At 42.7% G+C, this 20,133-nt stretch overlaps 1 protein-coding gene across 7 annotated transcripts in view; it reads right to left on the reverse strand.

Annotated features, from left to right (window-relative positions):
* LOC117231809 overlaps positions 1-20,133 on the reverse strand; it is a 300,770-nt gene that overhangs the window by 181,038 nt on the left and 99,599 nt on the right. Inside the window, exon 1 of one of the 7 annotated variants that reach the window (XM_033490616.1) lies at positions 14,690-15,027. The exons of 4 other annotated variants lie outside the window; for them this stretch is intronic. The gene's annotated coding sequence lies outside the window, so the exon portion shown is untranslated. Of the gene's footprint in view, positions 1-8,124; positions 8,493-12,123; positions 12,166-14,689; positions 15,028-20,133 lie in introns of those variants that run through there. 2 more of the 7 variants (XM_033490618.1, XM_033490615.1) reach the window with 2 other exon arrangements.

Here is a 20,133-nt window from a genome sequence, read left to right on the forward strand (position 1 = left end):
ACGCGATTCCATCGTGGCTCCGTTGCATTTCCCTCTCGACGGCTACTACGCGATGACGGAGTTACTCCGATCACCCAAAAATTTCGGAGTATGAAATGAAATGTTGTTTGTTCTAGTGAATTATAAGTCCTATATTAATAATTTTAATAACATCCCTTTAACAATCTTGACGTATAAAATGATTTGCTGTATATGCAAAAACATGAAGATTACAAAGTTGGTTTAAGGAGATCCTATAATTTAAGGAGCAACAGTGAAAGATATTTCATGGACTAGTAAACTAAATCCTCTTTTTAATCAACTGCTCATCAAGCTGTTCCAATTTCTCTACTACTGTTTCCGTCATCCCACATATTCAGCTATAAAAAACTAGTCTAGGCTCGAACGAACAGTATTTCTAACTGGCATCAACTAGATTCGCAACACCGCTCAAGGCGCATTCCCAAGGTACAATAAATCATCGTTCCGTCCCGCTCTCACGTTCTCCGTCTCTATTTTCGGAAAATCGACGACGTCTCTCCCCCACTAATAGGCACCTATCTGCGCCGTTACTCCGTTTCTACGACTACGAAGCCGATTCACTCCCTCTTCCTCTCCAGAGTATTCTAATTGTGAGAGACAGTCCAGGGGAAAATACTCGGCGGAAGTTTCCACGAGTCTCGCCTCTCCGACATATCGCTGGTATTTCAATGTGTCACCAATACCAACGTTGCAGCGACACGGCAACTCTTACCTTTACGTAACACCTACACCGTTTCCATCCGACCCATCTTAACGGAATTAATTCCGAAAGCAAAATTAAGTACCTACGAGAGATGGTAAATATAGTCGCCGAACATTCTCGGGACGAAAGGTAAACTAGAAAGGTTGGTCGCGTTTCATTTCGTAAAGGTTGTGAGCAAATGCGCGATTTTCGAAAGACGTTCTCAAAGATAAAGGGTAAGAGAGTCTAGTTTCGCTCTTGTCCGCTCTAGAACCGGAATGCCTGTCGATCTTCCGCGAGAGAGAGGGTGAATAGATTACTCGGTTCTCTAGAGGAGGAACGTCTGCTACTGCTATGCAAACTATAATGTTTCTACGATGTTTAATGTAGCAAGTTGGCCGGCTAGCAATCAGACTATTTTTCTCCTATAGAAGAAAAAATAGGATGTATCTGACACTACACTGTGGCTATGTGAATCTAAAGACGATATTACCGCCAGTGGAACTACTTCCACGGAATAAAAATTTCATACTAGATTCGCGAGAAAGTGCATGTAGTATGTTCATATGCGAGATAATTTTCTATCGTCTTTCCAGTTTTTTAATTATACATATTAGATCGCCCGAAAAGTTTCTTTCATTTTATGAGGAAATTATATTATTTTGTCGAATTACGTATGATCCATTTTGCTCTATCAAAATAAAGATCACAACGTTCGACAGATTAGGTTTCATGTTTGTATAAAGATGCATCGTTGTAAAAGACGTGTTTGTGAAAAAGAGACACTTTTCGGACAACTTAATGTATATGTATGTTATGTGTTAATACATATGTGAAACAAATCTCAAAACATATTTTATCGTATCAAAATGGGATTAGATTTTCTTTGTCGCATAAACAACAATTTTACAGATTAATCGACATATTTGTCGACAACCTTATCGGCGAATTCTTTGATAATGGTGCGCACCGACGGCTGAGCTTTTGAGAAGTTCTCGAAAGTGACGTTGATCCCTCCTTCCGTTATCCGTTGCGACTGTCGCTCACAATTAGCCGTCCCGAAGGATCTGCCAGCCAGGAAGAACAGAACAGAAGGAGTACCGGGAAAATAGAGGAGAATAAAATGAAGGGTGGGAGGGTAAGATGGGGGTACAGGGACGAAGTGACTGCTACTTGACGGCGCATCTTACATGACAGTCTTTGTACTAACTATCAGGTAACTCCTTCCTGTCGACCCCTTCGCATCTCCTATTTTCACCCTTTCCCAACTGCGAAAGTCTCCTCTTCGTCATTGCCATTCAACGGCGAAGATAGTTAAGAGCGGAAGAAAGAAAGAGACGGCACGAAAGAACAAGGAAGGTAAGAACGAATTAGACAAGTGTTGATTAAACGTGATAAAATTATTTAAAAGGAAAGTAGAAGTAGAATAATGTTAAATTCGTGTTGATATAATTACTAAAAAAGTGTAATGAAAGACGACATCAGTTGCATTAGATGTCTGTGTCAGGCCATTTACCGACTATTTCTACTTAACGGCAGATGTATTAAGTGTGAAATAGACAATTGTCTACAGGTATTGTCCTATATAACTACACGTTATTGAGAGCTAAATATCACTTAAATTGTGCTTCGTATCTCACATTAATCGTAATATTCATTATTGAAATTTATTTCTTGTATTGCTATTTATAATGGTAAGCACGATATCGATATTTACGTCTGTCTATCAAGCAGCGCTACTTGGTTATACTGCAACATTGCTTACTGCCCCAAGAACTAGAAACTGATTTCTATTTAACTATCGATCACCGCTATTTTTTACCATTTTTAAATTGGAAACCCATTTAAAAAGATCTACAATTTCCGCATTTGGTTTAGTTAATGAAATATGCCCTATTTTGAACTCTTTCCATTTGAACCACTATAGTTTACTATTATGAAAACTGACGATTAACTCGCACAAAAGCCATAATTATCGTTCGACACTCTTCAAACTTCGTTTCACAGGTATTTCGCGTCTGACACACACGGGAACAACGAACAACCAACCCTCCTTCGCGTTAATTTTACACCAACACAACACTTTTCGACGCGTTCGTCGCCCACCTACACGTAGCCACCGTCTGAGGAAAGCATGAATGCCCAAACGAAGGTGGTACGCCGTAGGCAGGGACAGCTCATTAATATTTAGACGTATTTTGAGCGGCGGGCCACCACCATCACCGCCATCAGCCTCGCTAACTTCAGCCCCATCGTCGTCGTCATCGTCGTCGTCGCCTTTATACATAATTATACGCGCGAGATTGGCGAGTGTCGAGCGAGCATCGCTGCCTAAAGATTCTTCGCTACATCCAGCCAGGAAATTTTCCCCGGGTACAATTCGCTCGAGTCGTTATGTGACCAAGACTACGAGAGAACTGTTATTGTTTGTTCTCGCGTAAAATTTGCACGATAGCTTGTCTTAGATCAAGTATGATTTTGATAACAAATTTTTGAAAAGATAAAGTGATAAAAAAATTTGACATGCATTTTTACATGCTCATAAAATTGTGTCCTAATTAAAACGTTTCAGAAAGAAGACTGCGTTTGAGTATCTATGTTTGTAAATTGAATATTTGTTTTTGGAAAACTTTCACTCCTAATTGCTTAGTTCTTATTATTCCTGCAAATATCTTTTTGAAAAATGAAAATTCTGTTTTCTACAATAATTTTCCTTTATTATATATTACTAAAACGTTTAAATCGTTTTGTATCACACGTTTTGGCTAACAGAATACAATTGTTTTGCTACATCGCTAATCAACTCTTACTGAGAATCGCTTGATTCTGATCGACAGGAGGGATGATTAAAATTGTTGTCTCCCCCAGGCACCTAATAGTCCGGACGATCGTCTCGTCTACTGCTGGAGTTTCACAAAACGTCTAGACTGCTTCAAAGAGTGTAGATAATAGACGAAAATAGTTCGACTATCGTCTTTGTGCCGTCCCTCGCGTAATTTCCACTGATCAAGACTTATTCATTTGGCTGCTGTTAATTAACCCCTTCTCGAGCCTAATCGATACGAGAAGATTTTGATTATAAAACGAACACAAAGAATCCTTAGAGAAATACCAGCTTTTAACGTCAAATTCTTAAGATAGGAACTTCAATAAAAATTCGAAGATGCAATAAAAAAATTGAATTCTAATGAACTTCCAATAACCTAAATGTCCTTTGGTAACCATATGAAGCTAAAAGCGTAGCGCAAGATTTAAATCATCATACTTTAAATCTCTACTTAAAACTTCGAGCCCATTACCAATTTCAAAACACTCCACCAATGGTTGCCAATATTCGAAAACTGGTGCTCATTAATATCGATCAAACGACAACAATTTAACCAACGATAGAAAAATCTTGGTGGATCAGAAGTCGATACGAGACCACCTCTCCAAAGACACGCTATATCTAATACCACCGTTTACATACAGAAATTCATTATCCGTGACCAGACATTCATTTGGCTTCCGTCCGGATAGTTAAAATCCACGAAATCGACGTTTTCGTCTATAGAATAACAGTGCTTTTGAGAGTACTGTGGTATCTTACTATGAAATGACACATTTAATCGAGGAAAATGAGACTCACGAGGATTCGAAAGGGGTCCGAGACGAAGACACAGAAATAACGAAGCAGGCGTACAATTCGTGGTACTCTCTTCCAAGGTTCCTAATCGATTGCCGGGAGTTTTAAACTTTACGCCGACGTCCCCTTTTGCGCCCTTCAGCCGTTCTTCCGTTCACTTCGCAAAGCCGGCGGCACCGCGAAACGAACGAGAAACGAAGGAGAAATGAAGGAGAAACGAAGCACGACTGGCCGGCGACTGAGACCAACCAGAGAAGAAGAGAAGGAAAGGCAGAGCGGAGGGGCGAAGTCTGTAAATTTTCTTACATTTTATGAGCCATCAGAATTTCATAACCTCGAGCCAGTCCGCGTGGTACTTTGCACGGGAAAAGTTTCCGCTGGCCCGGTTCTCCTCTCCCGCTCCGTTCTTCCCGGTTTTTCGCCCCTGTATTCCGATCTTCGTCGCCGCTGTTCATGGCGGAAGAGAATGGATTTGGAAACAACTGGGGAGGATTGCAGTAAGACCGATGCAACTTCTGCGCGGAGAAACGTGCGACGGCATTATCGTCTCTCGAGAATGATTTTGGTTCGGTTGCTTTCTTCCTTGAAAAGAACCACCGTTGAAAAAAAGAGTAAAAGTAATTCCTATAAGCGTTTCCGTTCGCCAAAAGATTCCAATACGTAAAATTCCAAAAACATCCAACATGCGCTCTTCAATTTATATTTAAAAAATTACCACTGACTAAAAAACAAAAATTATTCCTTGTACACCATATAGAATTCAGCCGGAATACACGTTGACCTATTACCCTTCGGAAGCCACGGTTTTCTACAATATTCGTTCGTTTCAGCAATTACACGTTCGCTTGCGCTCGCATCAGTACATGCTGTTAATGGGTTTGTATTAATTGTGACGACGATGTGGACGCGCAACAATGGACACAATACGAGAGACGATCAATGAGTGGCGAAGTATATTAACGCGCCCGCCTCTGCGTACTCTCATTCACAAAACCGTGACGCGCTATCACTTTCTCCTTCGATTCATTGATTCGATTCGCATATTCTCTTTCGCATTCTGTTTCTCTTTTCATCTCTTTTTGTATCGGCCATTCTACCATTCGTCATTGCACGCAGACTTCTCTCGGGTGTTTCACGTTTCGTTTATTATCGACGGCGACTGGCTGTATCCGCTTTGCCGATCTCGTTGGTTTGTTCTCGACGATTAACCGAACAGCAGATCCACGGACGATGCGCGGAAGTCCCTCGACGACGTGGCTTGCGTGTCTCGCGGTCGTGCTTTCGCGTGACTGCATGCTTAAACAGCTTGACGTGCTTGATGCGGCCATGTCGATCGCGAACTTGTTAACTCGCATCTGGCTAACAGCATTTCTGATTTCCCGCGCGTGCACTGCTTTTTCACCGATTTCTCGCGTGTTATTTTAGAAGCTGAATAAATACTTTGTTCGCAAATCGAACGATTTTTCTGTGTCTTTGAGAAAACTGTATTGTTACACATAACTTTTTAGCACTTTCATTTTCGCTAATATTCAAATTGGCTTGCGTGTACTTTAGTCGTTGGAAACATAAATATGACGACTTTCTCAGGAACATTCTTTAAGATAATATCATTCATTCTTTAAAAACAACAAAAATAATTAACAGATCGTAAGAATACAGATCTAATAAACAAACTTTTTTCGAATATTTCTAATACTATTTTTTTCCTTAACTTTATAAGGACTCAAAAATTGTATACGTAGCGAGAAACACGCAATATCATACGGCAAAAGACAGTTGCCCGAAGTAGAGAAGCATTTCCTCACAAATCGACGGAAACTCTCGAAAGAATATTATAACGCTTCCGCTCTGCATAGAAAAAGCGAGGCGGGTGAAGTTTATGGAAGCGGGCGTGTATCGAGGTGAATTCGCAAGCATCTCCGTAATGGCCGGAGTGGCCACTCTCGTGTCTCTTTTTTCCTCGAAAATTGCTTCACAGGATAGGTTGCAAGTGGGCGGTTCTCAGCGCCGTGGAACCGCCGAGAATAGAATAAAGGTCGTCCTTGCCAGACGATGAAAGCACAGAGTGGCGAGTGGAAAAGCTCAGAGACGTGTCGGCCATGTTGTCAGCAAACTTTCGTCCTCCCCCTTAAATATAAATGTATACGTGCGAGAGTCGCCGCGATAAAACGCCTTATAGCATGAGTTTCTACTAGGCTATCATACACATTACCTCACGGTGGACTGTATGCAACGTGTTTATTACGCGTCCATACAAATATCCAGGAATAAGAAAAATATAAATACGAGCTTTTCTTGAAAATTGCGAAAGCATACAACTTCGTGCAAATTTCTATGTAGAAATATCGAAATTGAAAGAATGATGGATAGATTCTTTAAAAGATATTTCTGTGATAGGAAAGATATTTTCCTCGCGTTATAAAATCTAACTTTGAGTGATATTCGAGTCCTTGTACCGTTAGATATTATTCTTATTATTTTTTTATTATATTCAATTTCTGGAAATTATGTTGATTTTTGGGCAATTAATAGTAAAATAATTTATTTCCAGATAAACGTTCTCCTATTTTACGCATATTTTCCTACTCATGAGTATTTCTAGGCGAGCGATCATTATCTCGTTTACGACAGTACATGACGGTCCACCGTAGGTTCGCGCGTATTCTCGAGCTCTTTATCTCCCTTGATCGCGAAACAGTTTCGTCCAATCGGCACCGACCACACGCGCCACGAAATAATTGCAGTCATTCCGAACCATTCGGTTTATTGGTCAAGATAATCTCATCGCCCTACTTCCACGTCCTATCCATTTTGTCTTCCTACGTGACGTCTATCTAACTTCGTAAAAATGTTTCGTGAGTCGAACAGATTCCACTAAAACCCAACCTGCGATACAGCGAATAATATAATAACACCGAAAATGTACCACAACAAAAATAAAGTTATCTTAACGTTCAACAACTCATCGGTAGCTTCTCAATAGACGCAACATTTAGAATTTTGTAATTCATGCGTCGTTTCTTAATTTATCTAACCACACTTTAAGAAACATGAAAATTTGACAAAGATAACGAAAAAAGGAAAAAGGTAAAATAAAATCAGAAAATTTTATAGCTGTACGGCAATGCACGCTTCTATCGGCACAGTCGAGCAGGAGCAGTAGGAATGTCCGACTATGTTCAGACAAACAGCACAATTCGGGGAAACGTCGACGAACGAGGTTTGAAGCACACGCGTACACGTATGGTGGCAGTTCACCGCGAGTCGGCCGGCGATATTTCACCGAGGCAAATCGGGTGAAATGGTTCAGAAAGGATCGAATCATCCGCGTTTTGGTCGAGCAATCCGAGCATACCCCACTGTTGCCGTCTCTTTATCTTTTTCCATCCTCGTCCCCTTTCCCGATTACTCCGTTTCTATCTCGCGCACAGGTGTTTATCCGACCGTACACCCGACACTATTTTCCCCTTTCTCCCTCGATTCTACGTACGATCATCCCCAGATTTATTTCTCATCGGGAGGAAAGCCAGTTCTGCTTCCGTTTATAGGGCACACGATAGATCAACGACGTTATACGATGCAATCTACTATTTCGATTAGATTATACACGCCTTTCTGGTTCTTGTCACTTACAGGAGGTAAATAATTTTCGGGACGAACTATCGACCATGTAATCTATAGTAATTGATCAGCAACGTGCACACCCGTGATTTCAAAAATAGGAAAAACGAAGAGACACAACAAGATAAATCGTAGGAACGCAAGGGGGGATGAAAACAACGTTGCGCCTACTTACTGTCGAACGCGTAATCAGCAGAAGCACGATGTTTCACTCTCCCTGTGAGTGTTTCTGTGTATTGTGACGGTGCGTGTTCGTAGTGACGTGCAGCGACGGTCGTTCAATTACACCGGGTGATCGGTCACATCCAGATTAATGCAATCGTTGGTGTCCTCAGGAGCGGCGGGCAGCAGCATTGCGTGCGTATCGTGGATGATGGGTTGGAACGCGTACTCGCGCGGAAATCGTCGTGGAAATCCTCGGCCGTGGATATCCTCGCCGTCGGTCGTACGTAACGATCCTCGCTCATGCCGTGAGAATCTCTCGCGGGCACTTGTCTTGGATAGCCGTCAGGAGCCGCGGGGGCTTCAGAGAGGAGGAGAGGCCAAGCTTACGTAGGAGGAGGTGAAGGTAGAGTAGGAGGAAGAAGGTGGATAGTGGTGGTGCTGGTTGGAGGTGGCGGTGATTCCAACCTCGTGGAGAAAGAGGGATGAGGAGAGTCGCAGGAGGTAACGCGAGGGAGAGGGCGGAGGTATTCTGCCCCACCCGTACTCGCCTCTGATTGGACCACCCCCGCTCGCTTTACCCCGGCCATCTCTCTCCTCCTCCTCCTCCTCCTCCTACTACTATTCCTCCTGCTCCTCTTCATCCTCGTCGTCCTCCTTCTCTGCCTCTAGCACCTCTTCCTCTTCTCATACTCCTCGTCCTCCTCGTCCTCCTCGTCCTCCTCGTCGGCATCCTCCTTTTCCTCCACCTCTCATCTCGCCTCTTACTGCTGCCGCGCCGTTGCTCCTCGTCATCCACCTCATCCGCCTCCTCCTCCTCTGCAACCGCCACCTCAACCTCCTTCTCTTTTACCGAGCTGCACCTTCTAGTCGGTTCTCTTCTTCTTCTTCTGGTTCGCGCCAGCTCGCTCTGTTCGTCGGCGCGCGTAAGAACGCCCGCCTCTTTTTCGATGCACCGGAAAACAGGTGCGGAAGCTAGTGTGTGTCGTGGGGATTCTAGGATTTCTACTGGTTCTCCGGGAGAACCATCGCCGGCTAGGATTCCCGGCATTTATTCCCAGGATCTCCGTCGTATCGCGGAACACCCTTCGCCCGTTGCATTTTCAAAATTCTGAAACGAAGAAACCCCGTCGCCGACCGACGGTGCACGCTCGATAGGCATTTACTCGCTCTCGAATCTCCGTTACGTTTTACCCGTGTATTGCAACGCTTCGCTAAACTGCCGTCCAAATCCTCTCTTCGTTCGCCCCTTTCTTCTTCTTTTCCTATCTCGGTCTTTTCTGCCGTTACTTTTTACGATCGTTTATTTTTGTTGTGATCGATAAGGAGCAGGTGCTCGAAAGAGCGTTACGAGTGCTCTCGTGCCGCCAGTCAAACGCAATTATTTTTTAACAGTACACTGTTTCTATTGTATTGAAAATATCCGGCTCTTAGGGAATAAAAAGATTGTGGAACCTCGTGGCACTAAACGAATTCGTAACGAGAAGAAAATTGGGCTGAGTATCATACGTCAAGTATCGGACCATCTACCTTCTGAGGTACATTCTATCTTTCAAAATTTTTAAGTATTATATCAAATTTTGTGAAGCACAAGTTTCTTTGCAATAACTATTTCCCATTTTGATCCTGGATAACAACAGAACCAAGTCCTCAACTGGACTTTACAAGTTCGCTCGTTTCCACCGGATATACCGGTTTCTATTGTCGAATAGCCATCGTATTTCGAGCGGAATAAACGATTCGCACGTTCCGACTATAAATTACGGCGCATTTGCGACGAACGCTCAGCGGAAAGGTATCCGGGACAGGAGACGGACAGGGAGCGCGGCGAGGATGCCTTAAGGCGACGGCATTTCGATAATTGGAAACCAATGAGGCAGCAGTGGGAGGGTTTTCAAGCTAAAAATCAACCCTTCCAACCTACCTTCGGGCCCTAATGAAGCGAACCTTCGCCGTTGCCAGCCGACGTGCATGCCTCCGCGTCGTATTAATTGCCTGCTCCCCCGACTTCTCGTCCCTCGACGTCCTCCGTCCGCCCCCACCCATTTAAACTACCCCATGTTCACCCCTTGATTCGCGTCCTGCCGTTTTGCCTCCTCTTCTTACGTCGCGCCGTCTCGCAGTTAGTCGCGATAGCGCATTTTTCGACAAATTGGATCACGCTACCGTGCAAACGGCTAAGAAACGGCTAATACTCGCTGGAATAATGGACCGGTGCGGCACGATGCCGGTTACTCGATGGTTAAAGTGGGAATGTTGAGTGAATAAATCGGGCGGTCTTCAAGAATGCGAGTTTTTGGTGGTAGAGTTTTTCTTCAAAAAGAATAAGGAATCAAAAAATCTTTAAAATATTCTAAAGATTTCTGTTCATAAAAATATGAAACAGATATCGAAAATATATATTTGATTAAGTTGTCGAAGGAATAAGATATCTAAAGATTGAACATGATGTAATGATAGGTGGTAAATGGAATACTGGAATGAATAGGAATTTAGCAAATATGATGCTGAATTTCTGTTAAAATATATACAGATGCAGGCTCCATCTGTTGTCGTTGTTAATAAATAAAAAGTTTGACATTGAAATTTGTATAATTGAGTCGATAATATCATTAGGTAAAAGTAAAACGTATAATTTGCACGATATGTGAATTTTTATGTTCTAATTCTACGATTTCAATTTGTTAATCGAACGAAATGATAAAGTACCACCATGATAAAAATCACCAGAATATAAATTCTTTTTATAACAAATTTTCAGAAGATATTTGTATGCACATCATCTACTACACACCACGATTAATTGATCATCGCTAAAAACAAAACTAATTAGGAAATAATGAGTAAAAAGTTACTATCACTGAACTTCGTAACGTCGTCTAACACTAAGAGCAACCTAACAAGGAGGAATAAAACGATTAATCAAACAATTAGCTATACTACAATAACTCTTGCAATCATAATAACTTTCTTTTCAAGCAACAACTACCTTTGTCAAAGAATTTGTTCACGAAAAATATTATACGGTATTAGAACGTAGTTCATTCAAATTTAAACGTCTTTCTTTCAAGAAAAATTGATCGAATCATAGTTACGTTATACATCAGAATATTTATCTACGTTATATATCAGAATGTTTAATATGTAGGTTTCCAAAGTTTCAATTTTGGAGATCTTATGGTCATTGAAAATATTTGGGCGGCGATCCTTAGATGGTGCCTTTAAGGTTGAGCGAGGTTAGGGCCACTCTGAACGTAATTCCGTTAGGTAGGCCTCGAATCGATATAATCAACGAACACGCAGGGGGTGAGTTTTCACCCGACGCCGGTTGCTTCACTACTATTCTTCCTCCTAAATTCAGCCCCCCCGCACGGTCTGTAATCTTCGGACGCTCTCGAGAACGACCCTTATTCCTCGGAAAGGAGCGCAATCCGATTCGGAGCTATCCGACGGTTTGAACCGGTGTCATCAAAAGGAAACCTGCCGCCGAAATCAGATTGCTAAATGTTTTCCAAACTTGTGGATCATCGCGTTCCAACGATTGCTTAGTAACGTATCGAAAATTACTTAAATTGGTTCTTTTCTACAATTTATCTAGATCCCCTATTTTATGGTAATATGGATGATACGTTAAGGTATAAAGTTTAAAAACTAGGTATTAAGTAGACAGTAAGGGCCATGGTAAGAAAAAAATCAATGATGAATAATGAAAAAAATTGTATTGAGCTAAGAGAAATGGTGCAAACTAAAGGTTAAATATAGAAATAATCTACTAAGTCTGTGTACAAATTTTCAGTACAAATTATACTATGTACAAGTATAAACTCTAACAATCGTGGATAATGGGAGAATTGTATGTGTGTATTGTATTCCCCCAATATTATTAAAGATCATTACACAGAATCGCGTTTCCTCAACCTAACATAAAATCAATTTCAAAAACGCAATTCACAAAGCAACACTGTATTCTTTTCACAAGCTCTGTTTTTTCAAAAAAGAAACAGACACTTACATCTCAAATCTGCTAGGTCATCAATATGTCACCAAGCACTTCTCCTCCATTAAGTCATTAATTCAATGTAATCCTTTCACGTTTAAACCGACGTAAAACTGACACATCAAGTAAAATACACAACGAATAGTGTCACAATTGCAATGGTCTTGAGGCTGGTTCACCAGTGGCGACGACGCGAACGTGCACCGTCGGCGACGTCGAACATCTTCGACGCTTCACAGGAAGAACAAAATGGAAAAGTGTGACGCGACAAGTACTCGGTACTTTCGATGACGGAGCCAAGACGCCGGAATGAACATGGGCGCGAGATGTGGCACACCCCGAGACCTAGACACTACTGAACCAGCCCCATGGCAAACCTTGTTAACGGCAGTCGACAACCAAGTTTAAACTTCGGGTAACAATTCCCCTACCAGCTAACTCTCTCTCTGTTTCTCTCTCCTCGCGTGCTCTCCCCCTCCCTCTGGGAACTATCTCTCTCTCCCCCTTTGTCTCTCCCGTTTGCCGCGGCAGAAGGTGATAGAAGAATTCTTAAGAAGCTGATATAATTAATCATCTCTCGATCGAATCATCCGAGCATCGTAATAATTCGGGGGTAAAGTTGGTGTTGGGTGCTGGACGAAGTTGTTCCTTAAAAAATCGATTCGTAGATGATTTCGAAAATTCGATGAGTGATAGGAAAGTGAATTCTTTTAGTAGTAGAGACAGAAACATACGTTGTATGGTTGGTGAGGATAAGTATCGAAGGATGAAATAAAATGTCATTGGTATTATAGTAGTGACGTGATTGAAAAAAAGATTTTTCTAAATGAAATCGAAAAAGGTACTTGTCGTAAACTATGTTTGTGTACTTAGAAATCTATACTACTTAAAAACCAAATAGCGTAGAATAACCTTTACGGAAAAAGCACTTAAACTAATGACATTATATTAAAAGCAAATTTCTTAAAGCATAAATAATAATATACAAACAGAAACATATCTTTGTACAAAAGAAACACCCAATACCAGCTAATAATTCCATAAAACCAACCCCATTTCTCTTACATTTGTCTACTACTTTCGAACAAGATTTAAAACCTTCGTACATTGTTGAAAGCATCCCGCATTCGAAGAAACTGCAAACACCCTCATCGCGGCCCGAAAGACCAGTCACCATCTACCTCGTGCAGCATCATATTCCATCGAAGGAGAAACAGAATCCGGGGGAAGTGACGTATCTACGCGAAACTCCAGCCTAAGTTCGAGCTGAATCAACTTAAGACGGGGCAGGAAACTCTGAACGGGTACCAAAGAAGTCCTTTTGTACTTGGCCTTGATCGGCCCTGTCTTTGGAAACCGGGACGAAACGCGCCAGCTGTCGTTAACCCCGAATCCCGGTGATCCTTCGTGGCCGAAAACGGAGCACCAGACACAAACCGGTGAGAGTAAGAGGAAGAGAAAGAGAGCGAGAGTGAACGTAGGAAACGAGCTTCCTACCAAGTTCACCGCAACCTTCCTGAGCGGCGCGTTGGTGCGAAACTTGGTAGCCGCGTAACAAGAAAGAAGTAACTATCGTTGAAGCGGACTAGTTTGTTCAATGGCACGAGCCGTAGACGTGGCGGGGCGGAGGGGGTGCAGCAAGGGGGCCAACGCCGAAAGAGAACGAGAGAGGGAGAGAGAGATGAGAAGGTGAGTCGAAGTTCTTCGCAAGAACAAGAACAAAGTTCCGGACCAAAGCACCTCTCGCCCTCCGCTTCTGTTCCTCTCCTGTGGCCCCCTACTCCTTCTGGTCCCCCTCGTGGCCCCCCTACGTGTATGTATAGTCTTGCAGATGCGCGCACTTGCCAGTGCGACCAGTTCACCTTGGAAACTTTGACGAAAATCAAATTCCAAGAGCACCGCCCACGCAGAAGCCTATTTCACTCGGAGGCCTATTCCACGCGAATTTGACATCGCGAGAAACGTACCAGCGGACGAGAACGCGACCGACCGAATGGATACAATGGTATCGAGAACGTAGCTGATACTACTTTTCGCGGAGGTGGATGTTACAAGTTTAGATACGCAAGTGGAATAGAGGTGTTTGAGATCTTTGGTGCATAAGTCTGATGGACTGTCGAAATGGATTTTGAAGATGCGGATCGTGGTAGCAAAAAAAATGGTTTTGAATTTATGTGGTGCAGTTTGATACTAAATTATAGGAACGTGATGTGAATGCAGTGCGTGATTCCAATGATAACTTATGCGATACTTTGTCTTATTAATAAATAGTAAAACTCGTGCTCCTTAGATAACCAATTTTGTCTAACTATAATCGAGATTATCTATCAAAGAAAAAACGTACAAGTTTTACATAGTACACGTAGCTTGGTCTTCACGTTGAAAATCACAAAATGATAATTTTCTAATGTGTGCTCAGTTAACAAACGAATGACACATCTTTAATTAAAACAAATTCACGCTTCAACAACCAGAAAGAGTCTTCCAGGTATGAAATAGCAAAAGTACCAAAAATTGAACCTACCATACCAATAAACATGAAGAAAGTATAAAAATGTCTCTTTCCACAAATGGTACTTACTCGTTCATTTCGATCGAAGACAGGCAACGCTTGCGAGAAGGATCGTACCACGAGGATGGCTGGAGATCCGAGCGGAAGCCGGAAGAACGCGTGAAAACGCGGTCACTGATAAGATCCTGGATCGTTGGTAACGATTCGGATAAGGAAACACGCGTCCGCGATAGCGAAAAGAGAAGGACGTAGACCCGTGATCGACGTTAGCCAGCCGTACGAGAGATCAGTCCAAACGGTGCGCGCCGCGACGTCGGCGAAGAGCGGCGATTTTCCACGAGCAACCCCGAGAGGTCGTACACAGCGAGAGAACGGCGGCAGCGTCAGTAGGAGGACGTCGGAGGAAGAGGAGGTGGAGAACGAGGAGACGACGGAGGTGGAAGTGGAAGGAGCCAGAGGAGAATTTCGAGCTGGTATTGGTGAGGAGAGAGGGCCGCGCGCCGCGTCGCTACATCGTCAGGAGTTGCGCGCCTGTGTGCGCTCGTGAGGAGTTAGATTAGAGGAGAGGAGAGACCAAAGAGAAACGGAGAGACCCGGGAAACACAGACGATCGAGGAGAGACGACCGACGGACAGAGAGAGAACGAAAGGATGAGAGGAGGCAAGAGGAGGTTGGATGTGCGTTACCGTGAGCTAGTGGTAGTGAGAGTAAAACTTTTCTCGCTTGTGTTCGTACGTACGCATCGACTCGCCTCCCGAGGAAGGGAGGCAGGGCCCATAGCCAGAAAGAGAGAGTGGAGAGAAGAGAAGAAGAGACGAGGAGCAGAGAAGCGGATAAAGGTGGAGGAACAGGAGGAGGGGGAGGAGGGGGAGGAGGGGGAGGAGGAGAAAGATAGGGCGTAGTACGATTTTGCTGGTACGGAGACGAGCTTCCAAGCAAAACGCGTGGTCCACCTCCGAGTTATTTCCTTTTCCAGTCACCCTCGCCTCCCCCTTTAGGCCCGCCCTGTCCCTTAGGCTGCCTGGACGGTGCAAATTATTACCCGTCGCAGGTGCATTTTTTCTGTTCCTTCGGAGCAAATGTTTCTGCTCCGGAGGAAGCGGCGTCGTTCCTTTTCTACCTCACTCCAGAATATCAACCGCGTGATGGAAAGTTCTGGAGAACTGGTAACCAACGGCTTTCACTGTTTCCGCTCAGGGACAAACAGGAACCGGGTTCGGCCGTGAGCTTCGTCGGTTGCTAAACCGGACTGTTCTTATTATTATTACATCTAAAGAAACTGAATACTATGGAAACCGAAAGGCGGAAATCTTCGCAAGCGTGATTTCAATCCTAGTTTCATGGCATATTTACGTCATTGTTTTCTAGAATATGACTGATTGTCAAGTTAGGTTCCTTTCCGAAATCTGACAAAATTTGATTACAAACACCAATTTCCAATACTACTCAACACTTGTACCATCGTCTCAAAGTTATTCCACAAAAATTATATTAAATTATTTCTTCGTCATTACAGAATTCACTTGGGCCACCGTATTTAGAGACCTAAACATCTCCAGCGTTCATCAACTAGAAGCATCCAGAGCCAACAAGTATTCGGAATTCTTGGGGAAGCCCCGGCGGCAAAGAAAGCAAAAGCCTTGCGGAATCGTACGTGGCGAAACCGAAGATGCCTTATGATCGCGGACAGCAGTTCGTTCCTCGACGGTAGGCGGACTACCGAACGTCGAGTTTAATGCAGATTAAGGAGCGCGGGGGCTGGAGGGTCCTTTGTAGAACGCGTTTCGTTCGGTATTAGCTGGAAGTAGCTCGTAGAACCGTGGTATTACCTGGAATTACGTCTCAATCTACCGTGGCCGTCGACTAAACTAATATTAAAACTTTTAACGTAGTTAGAGCGCGGCCCGTGGTTGCTTTACCGTCCGTGAAGCTTCTCTCTCTTTCTCCCTCCTCTCTTTCTCCTTGCCTCTCTTCATCGTTCTCTCCTTTTAAACCTCTCTCTCTCTCTCTCTCTCTTCTTCTCTTCCTGCTTATACATGTGTACACGCGCGTATACGTGTCTACGGCTATCGGTATGTGTATGTGTGCACAGGTTGCATTGACCGTTACTGAACTTTGATGTGTTTCCTGCACAAAATTCACCTCCGAAGTCATAAATTAGCTACGGAGACCGATGCGTCTCTCCCTTTGGCCTCCACCCTTCAAGCTGCACCAATACACCAAGCCCTCTGCGCTACTCGAGAGACCGTCAAAAGCAAGCAACCAGCACGTATCTACGACAGCTCCCTCGAAATTGTCCGAGCAGCCGAGAGAGCTCCGCCTGACCCGGTCCAGCCGCCTCGATCCAGGATAAACTCATTTTTCAACAGATCCTAGGAAGCGAACGGAACCAACGAAAGCGTTCCTCCGTCCTTCCTTCCTCCTTCCTTCCGATCGCCTCTCTTCACAACTGAATATTTATCGGCGACGATGAACGACGGATCGGCCAGGTCTGTGTAGTTTGCATATGCCGTTAGAGAAGACTCTCGCGTGAACGGGCATCGACTATTTCGGGGGCTGCAACGTGTTGCAGTGACGGACACCGAGCCAATGTCCCGGTTCGTCTGTTTAGAATTTCATATTTTACACGATGCGCCGCTTTGTAGCCGAACCAGACAAATTATTATCTCTATGTACTTTCATCTTTTGCTCCGATGCATTACATTTACACGTAATGGTATTCTGTTTCGGCCATTCGCTCTGTGATCGATAGAAACTTCTTTTTGTCCACGGTGATTGTCAGAAATAGCAAAAGTTTTGTGAAACTATAATGCTTATAATAGATTGTAGAATAAAACTTGTAATTGTTCGAGTTACTAATATAGCACACATTCATTAGAAAAGGAGTATCGACCAAAGGATGTCCATGGATTTATGACTTCAACTTCGTATTGAAATTGAAGAAGAAATTAAAATTAGAATAAAAATCCAGTGAATCTTTATAATTTCAAAATTCGTCATTGTCTTCTGAATAAACACAATGTTACGAAGCAACATCAACTGAAGAACGTCCATGCATTCTGCACGACAAATTTTTATTCCACCGCTTAAGGAGCAGTCCTGTCCTGCCAGATCAGAACTGCTTCATTTAGAATCTATTAAGTGGATTAAGATCTACCAATGAAATGGTCGTTTCACCTTCGTCTTCTTTTCCGTCCTTCTTCTCACCAATTGTTGGCAACTTCTACTTCTTCCAACTTCCTTCGAAAGTTCGCAGTGAAACTGCAGCCGAACACGAGAGCATTGCGTAGACGGAGGTTAAAATTGAAAATCAACGGGAAAATTTACACGGGGAAATATAAAATCGCAAGGAAGGCGGAAATACGAGATCTATTACCGGAGATAAACGAAGAGGAAATTATATGAGTTAAGAAATGGCGGTCTTTGATCCAAAAATGTCCTCGTAAGGTGTTCTACGGTAAGCCAACATGGTTAATTGGAATAAATGTGGATTTTCTATGAATCCTTGTTTCTCACTCTAAAATTCATCATCTGTGTTTTATCTGTGTCATTATCTGCTTTTTGAAAATATTTTTGTATATTAATATTTTACGTTTTCTATATATATTATTCATATATATATATTCTAGTTATATGTAATTGCGGTATCACTGAAATATTAGAAATACGGGTAATTCTATCATCGTAATCGAACTATCTTCATAAAGCTATTATCTCAGAAATAATAGATGTTCTAAAATTGACTAAATTTAACTTACTTCTAAATCGAAGGAAACAAGTAATTAGATGAAAGAAACTATTCTTAAAGTTCAAGAAGAAAATATAATAAATTAATATCGCATTTTATATCAGCAAATATCACATTCTTTGTGAAAAAAATACGTCGAGGTATCAACACACCTTTGAATATTCGCAACACTTGTTGAACAAACTTCGAGCAAGTTGTTAATAGGAAATTATTAAAATCATTCGCGAAATATAAAACTCAATTACACAGAAAATTCGAATCGAGAACTAGTTCACGACATTCCGAACACGTGTCAGGAGAGTTTGGTACAACGTTTAAGAATGTTCTATATTCAACGCGTGAAAGGCTGAACATTAAAGACATTTAAATTCCTCCTTCGTTTTGCCTCGTCATTAAGAGATACGATTAGTATTTACACGCCATAAGCAGTCGCGCTCCTCATATTTCTGCTAATTACCTCTAACCTTCGCATAATCGTTGGAAACGTTGCAGTAAGTTTTCTTAATAAAGATCAAGCATAGAACGAATCTAAAATTAAGAATAAATTAATATTTTCTTTAATATCATTTATCAAGAAGCATCGCGTTTTTCGAAGTTGTGTATAACTTTCTTCTTACTAATTTTAAAATATAAGAGGAGAAATAGCGTTCATCCTTAAATATTAATAAATTTGAGATCTTATTATTTACGATCCATCCAGGAGCATCATTAATAAGCTTACTACTTTCACCTGGAACCATCGCATAATCTTAATTCAATCAAGTTCTTTAACAGTATTAACAGTCGAAAATGCAGCCACAGCTGGTCAGACATCCTCTACCACCGATTATACCACTACTTCCCAACAGGACGAACTTCCTAATAACTACGAAGGAAAAAGAAGAAGTCGAACGAGAAACTTCCAAAGCCGAATCTCTTCCACGTGAAACGTTAATGACTTGAAGAAACGTTCCCTATTATCACAGTCGAACGATAGAGCACACTAATTAACATCAATTACCATTATATCTAAACTTTCCACCCAATCCCATCAAATCGACCATAAAATTTACCCTATACGTCGTAACAAATGCAATTCCATTTTTAAAGCATTCAACGTTACAAACATACATTCAGCGTACAATCTCTTTCAATATAAGACAATCTTTAAATACAGAAAAGAAAGAAGGATTCATCGATAGATTTTTGAAGGAAAATCAGTACGTTCCTTTAGAAAAACGAGCGAGTTCCTCTAGAACAGCGTGCTCGCATCCTCGATCTTCGAGGAGGAGTGCTGAAGTCTTGCCCCAGCGATTCCCGACGTTCCTCCCCGCGCGGCCATCCTGGCCACGAAATTCTACGGGTTTTCCATCCCTCTCTTTATCTCGGCCGCTCGGTATCCCTGAACCTTGTCACTCTCTACTCGTTTGATTCGCGCACGCGTGCTTCCTGTTCCCCACTCTGGAAAGCTCGACGAGCAACTTTCCGGGAGGTAGCACGGGGAAAAGCTCCACGATCCACGCCTCCCACGGTAGGCTTACTTTCCTGTAACTTTTTGCCGTTGTTGCCGTCGACGTCGTCGTCGTCGTAGGTGGTCGTGGTCATACGTGCGCGCGCCCTGAGGAAAAACCTCTCTTCTCTCGACCGTGGCTGCCTCGAAAGAGCTTCCCTGCTCGCCAACCGCGTTTTTCCTCCTCCTTTTGCTTCTTTTGCCATCCGCTACCGCCTGCCCGTTCCCTCATCTACCTCTTTCACTGTCTCTCTGTCTCTCTTTTTCTGGCGTTGC

This window comes from Bombus vosnesenskii, unplaced genomic scaffold (assembly GCF_011952255.1).
Source record: "Bombus vosnesenskii isolate JDL3184/JDL3185 unplaced genomic scaffold, Bvos_JDL3184-5_v1.1 scf7180000013274, whole genome shotgun sequence".
NCBI classification, from domain to species: Eukaryota; Metazoa; Arthropoda; class Insecta; order Hymenoptera; family Apidae; genus Bombus; species Bombus vosnesenskii.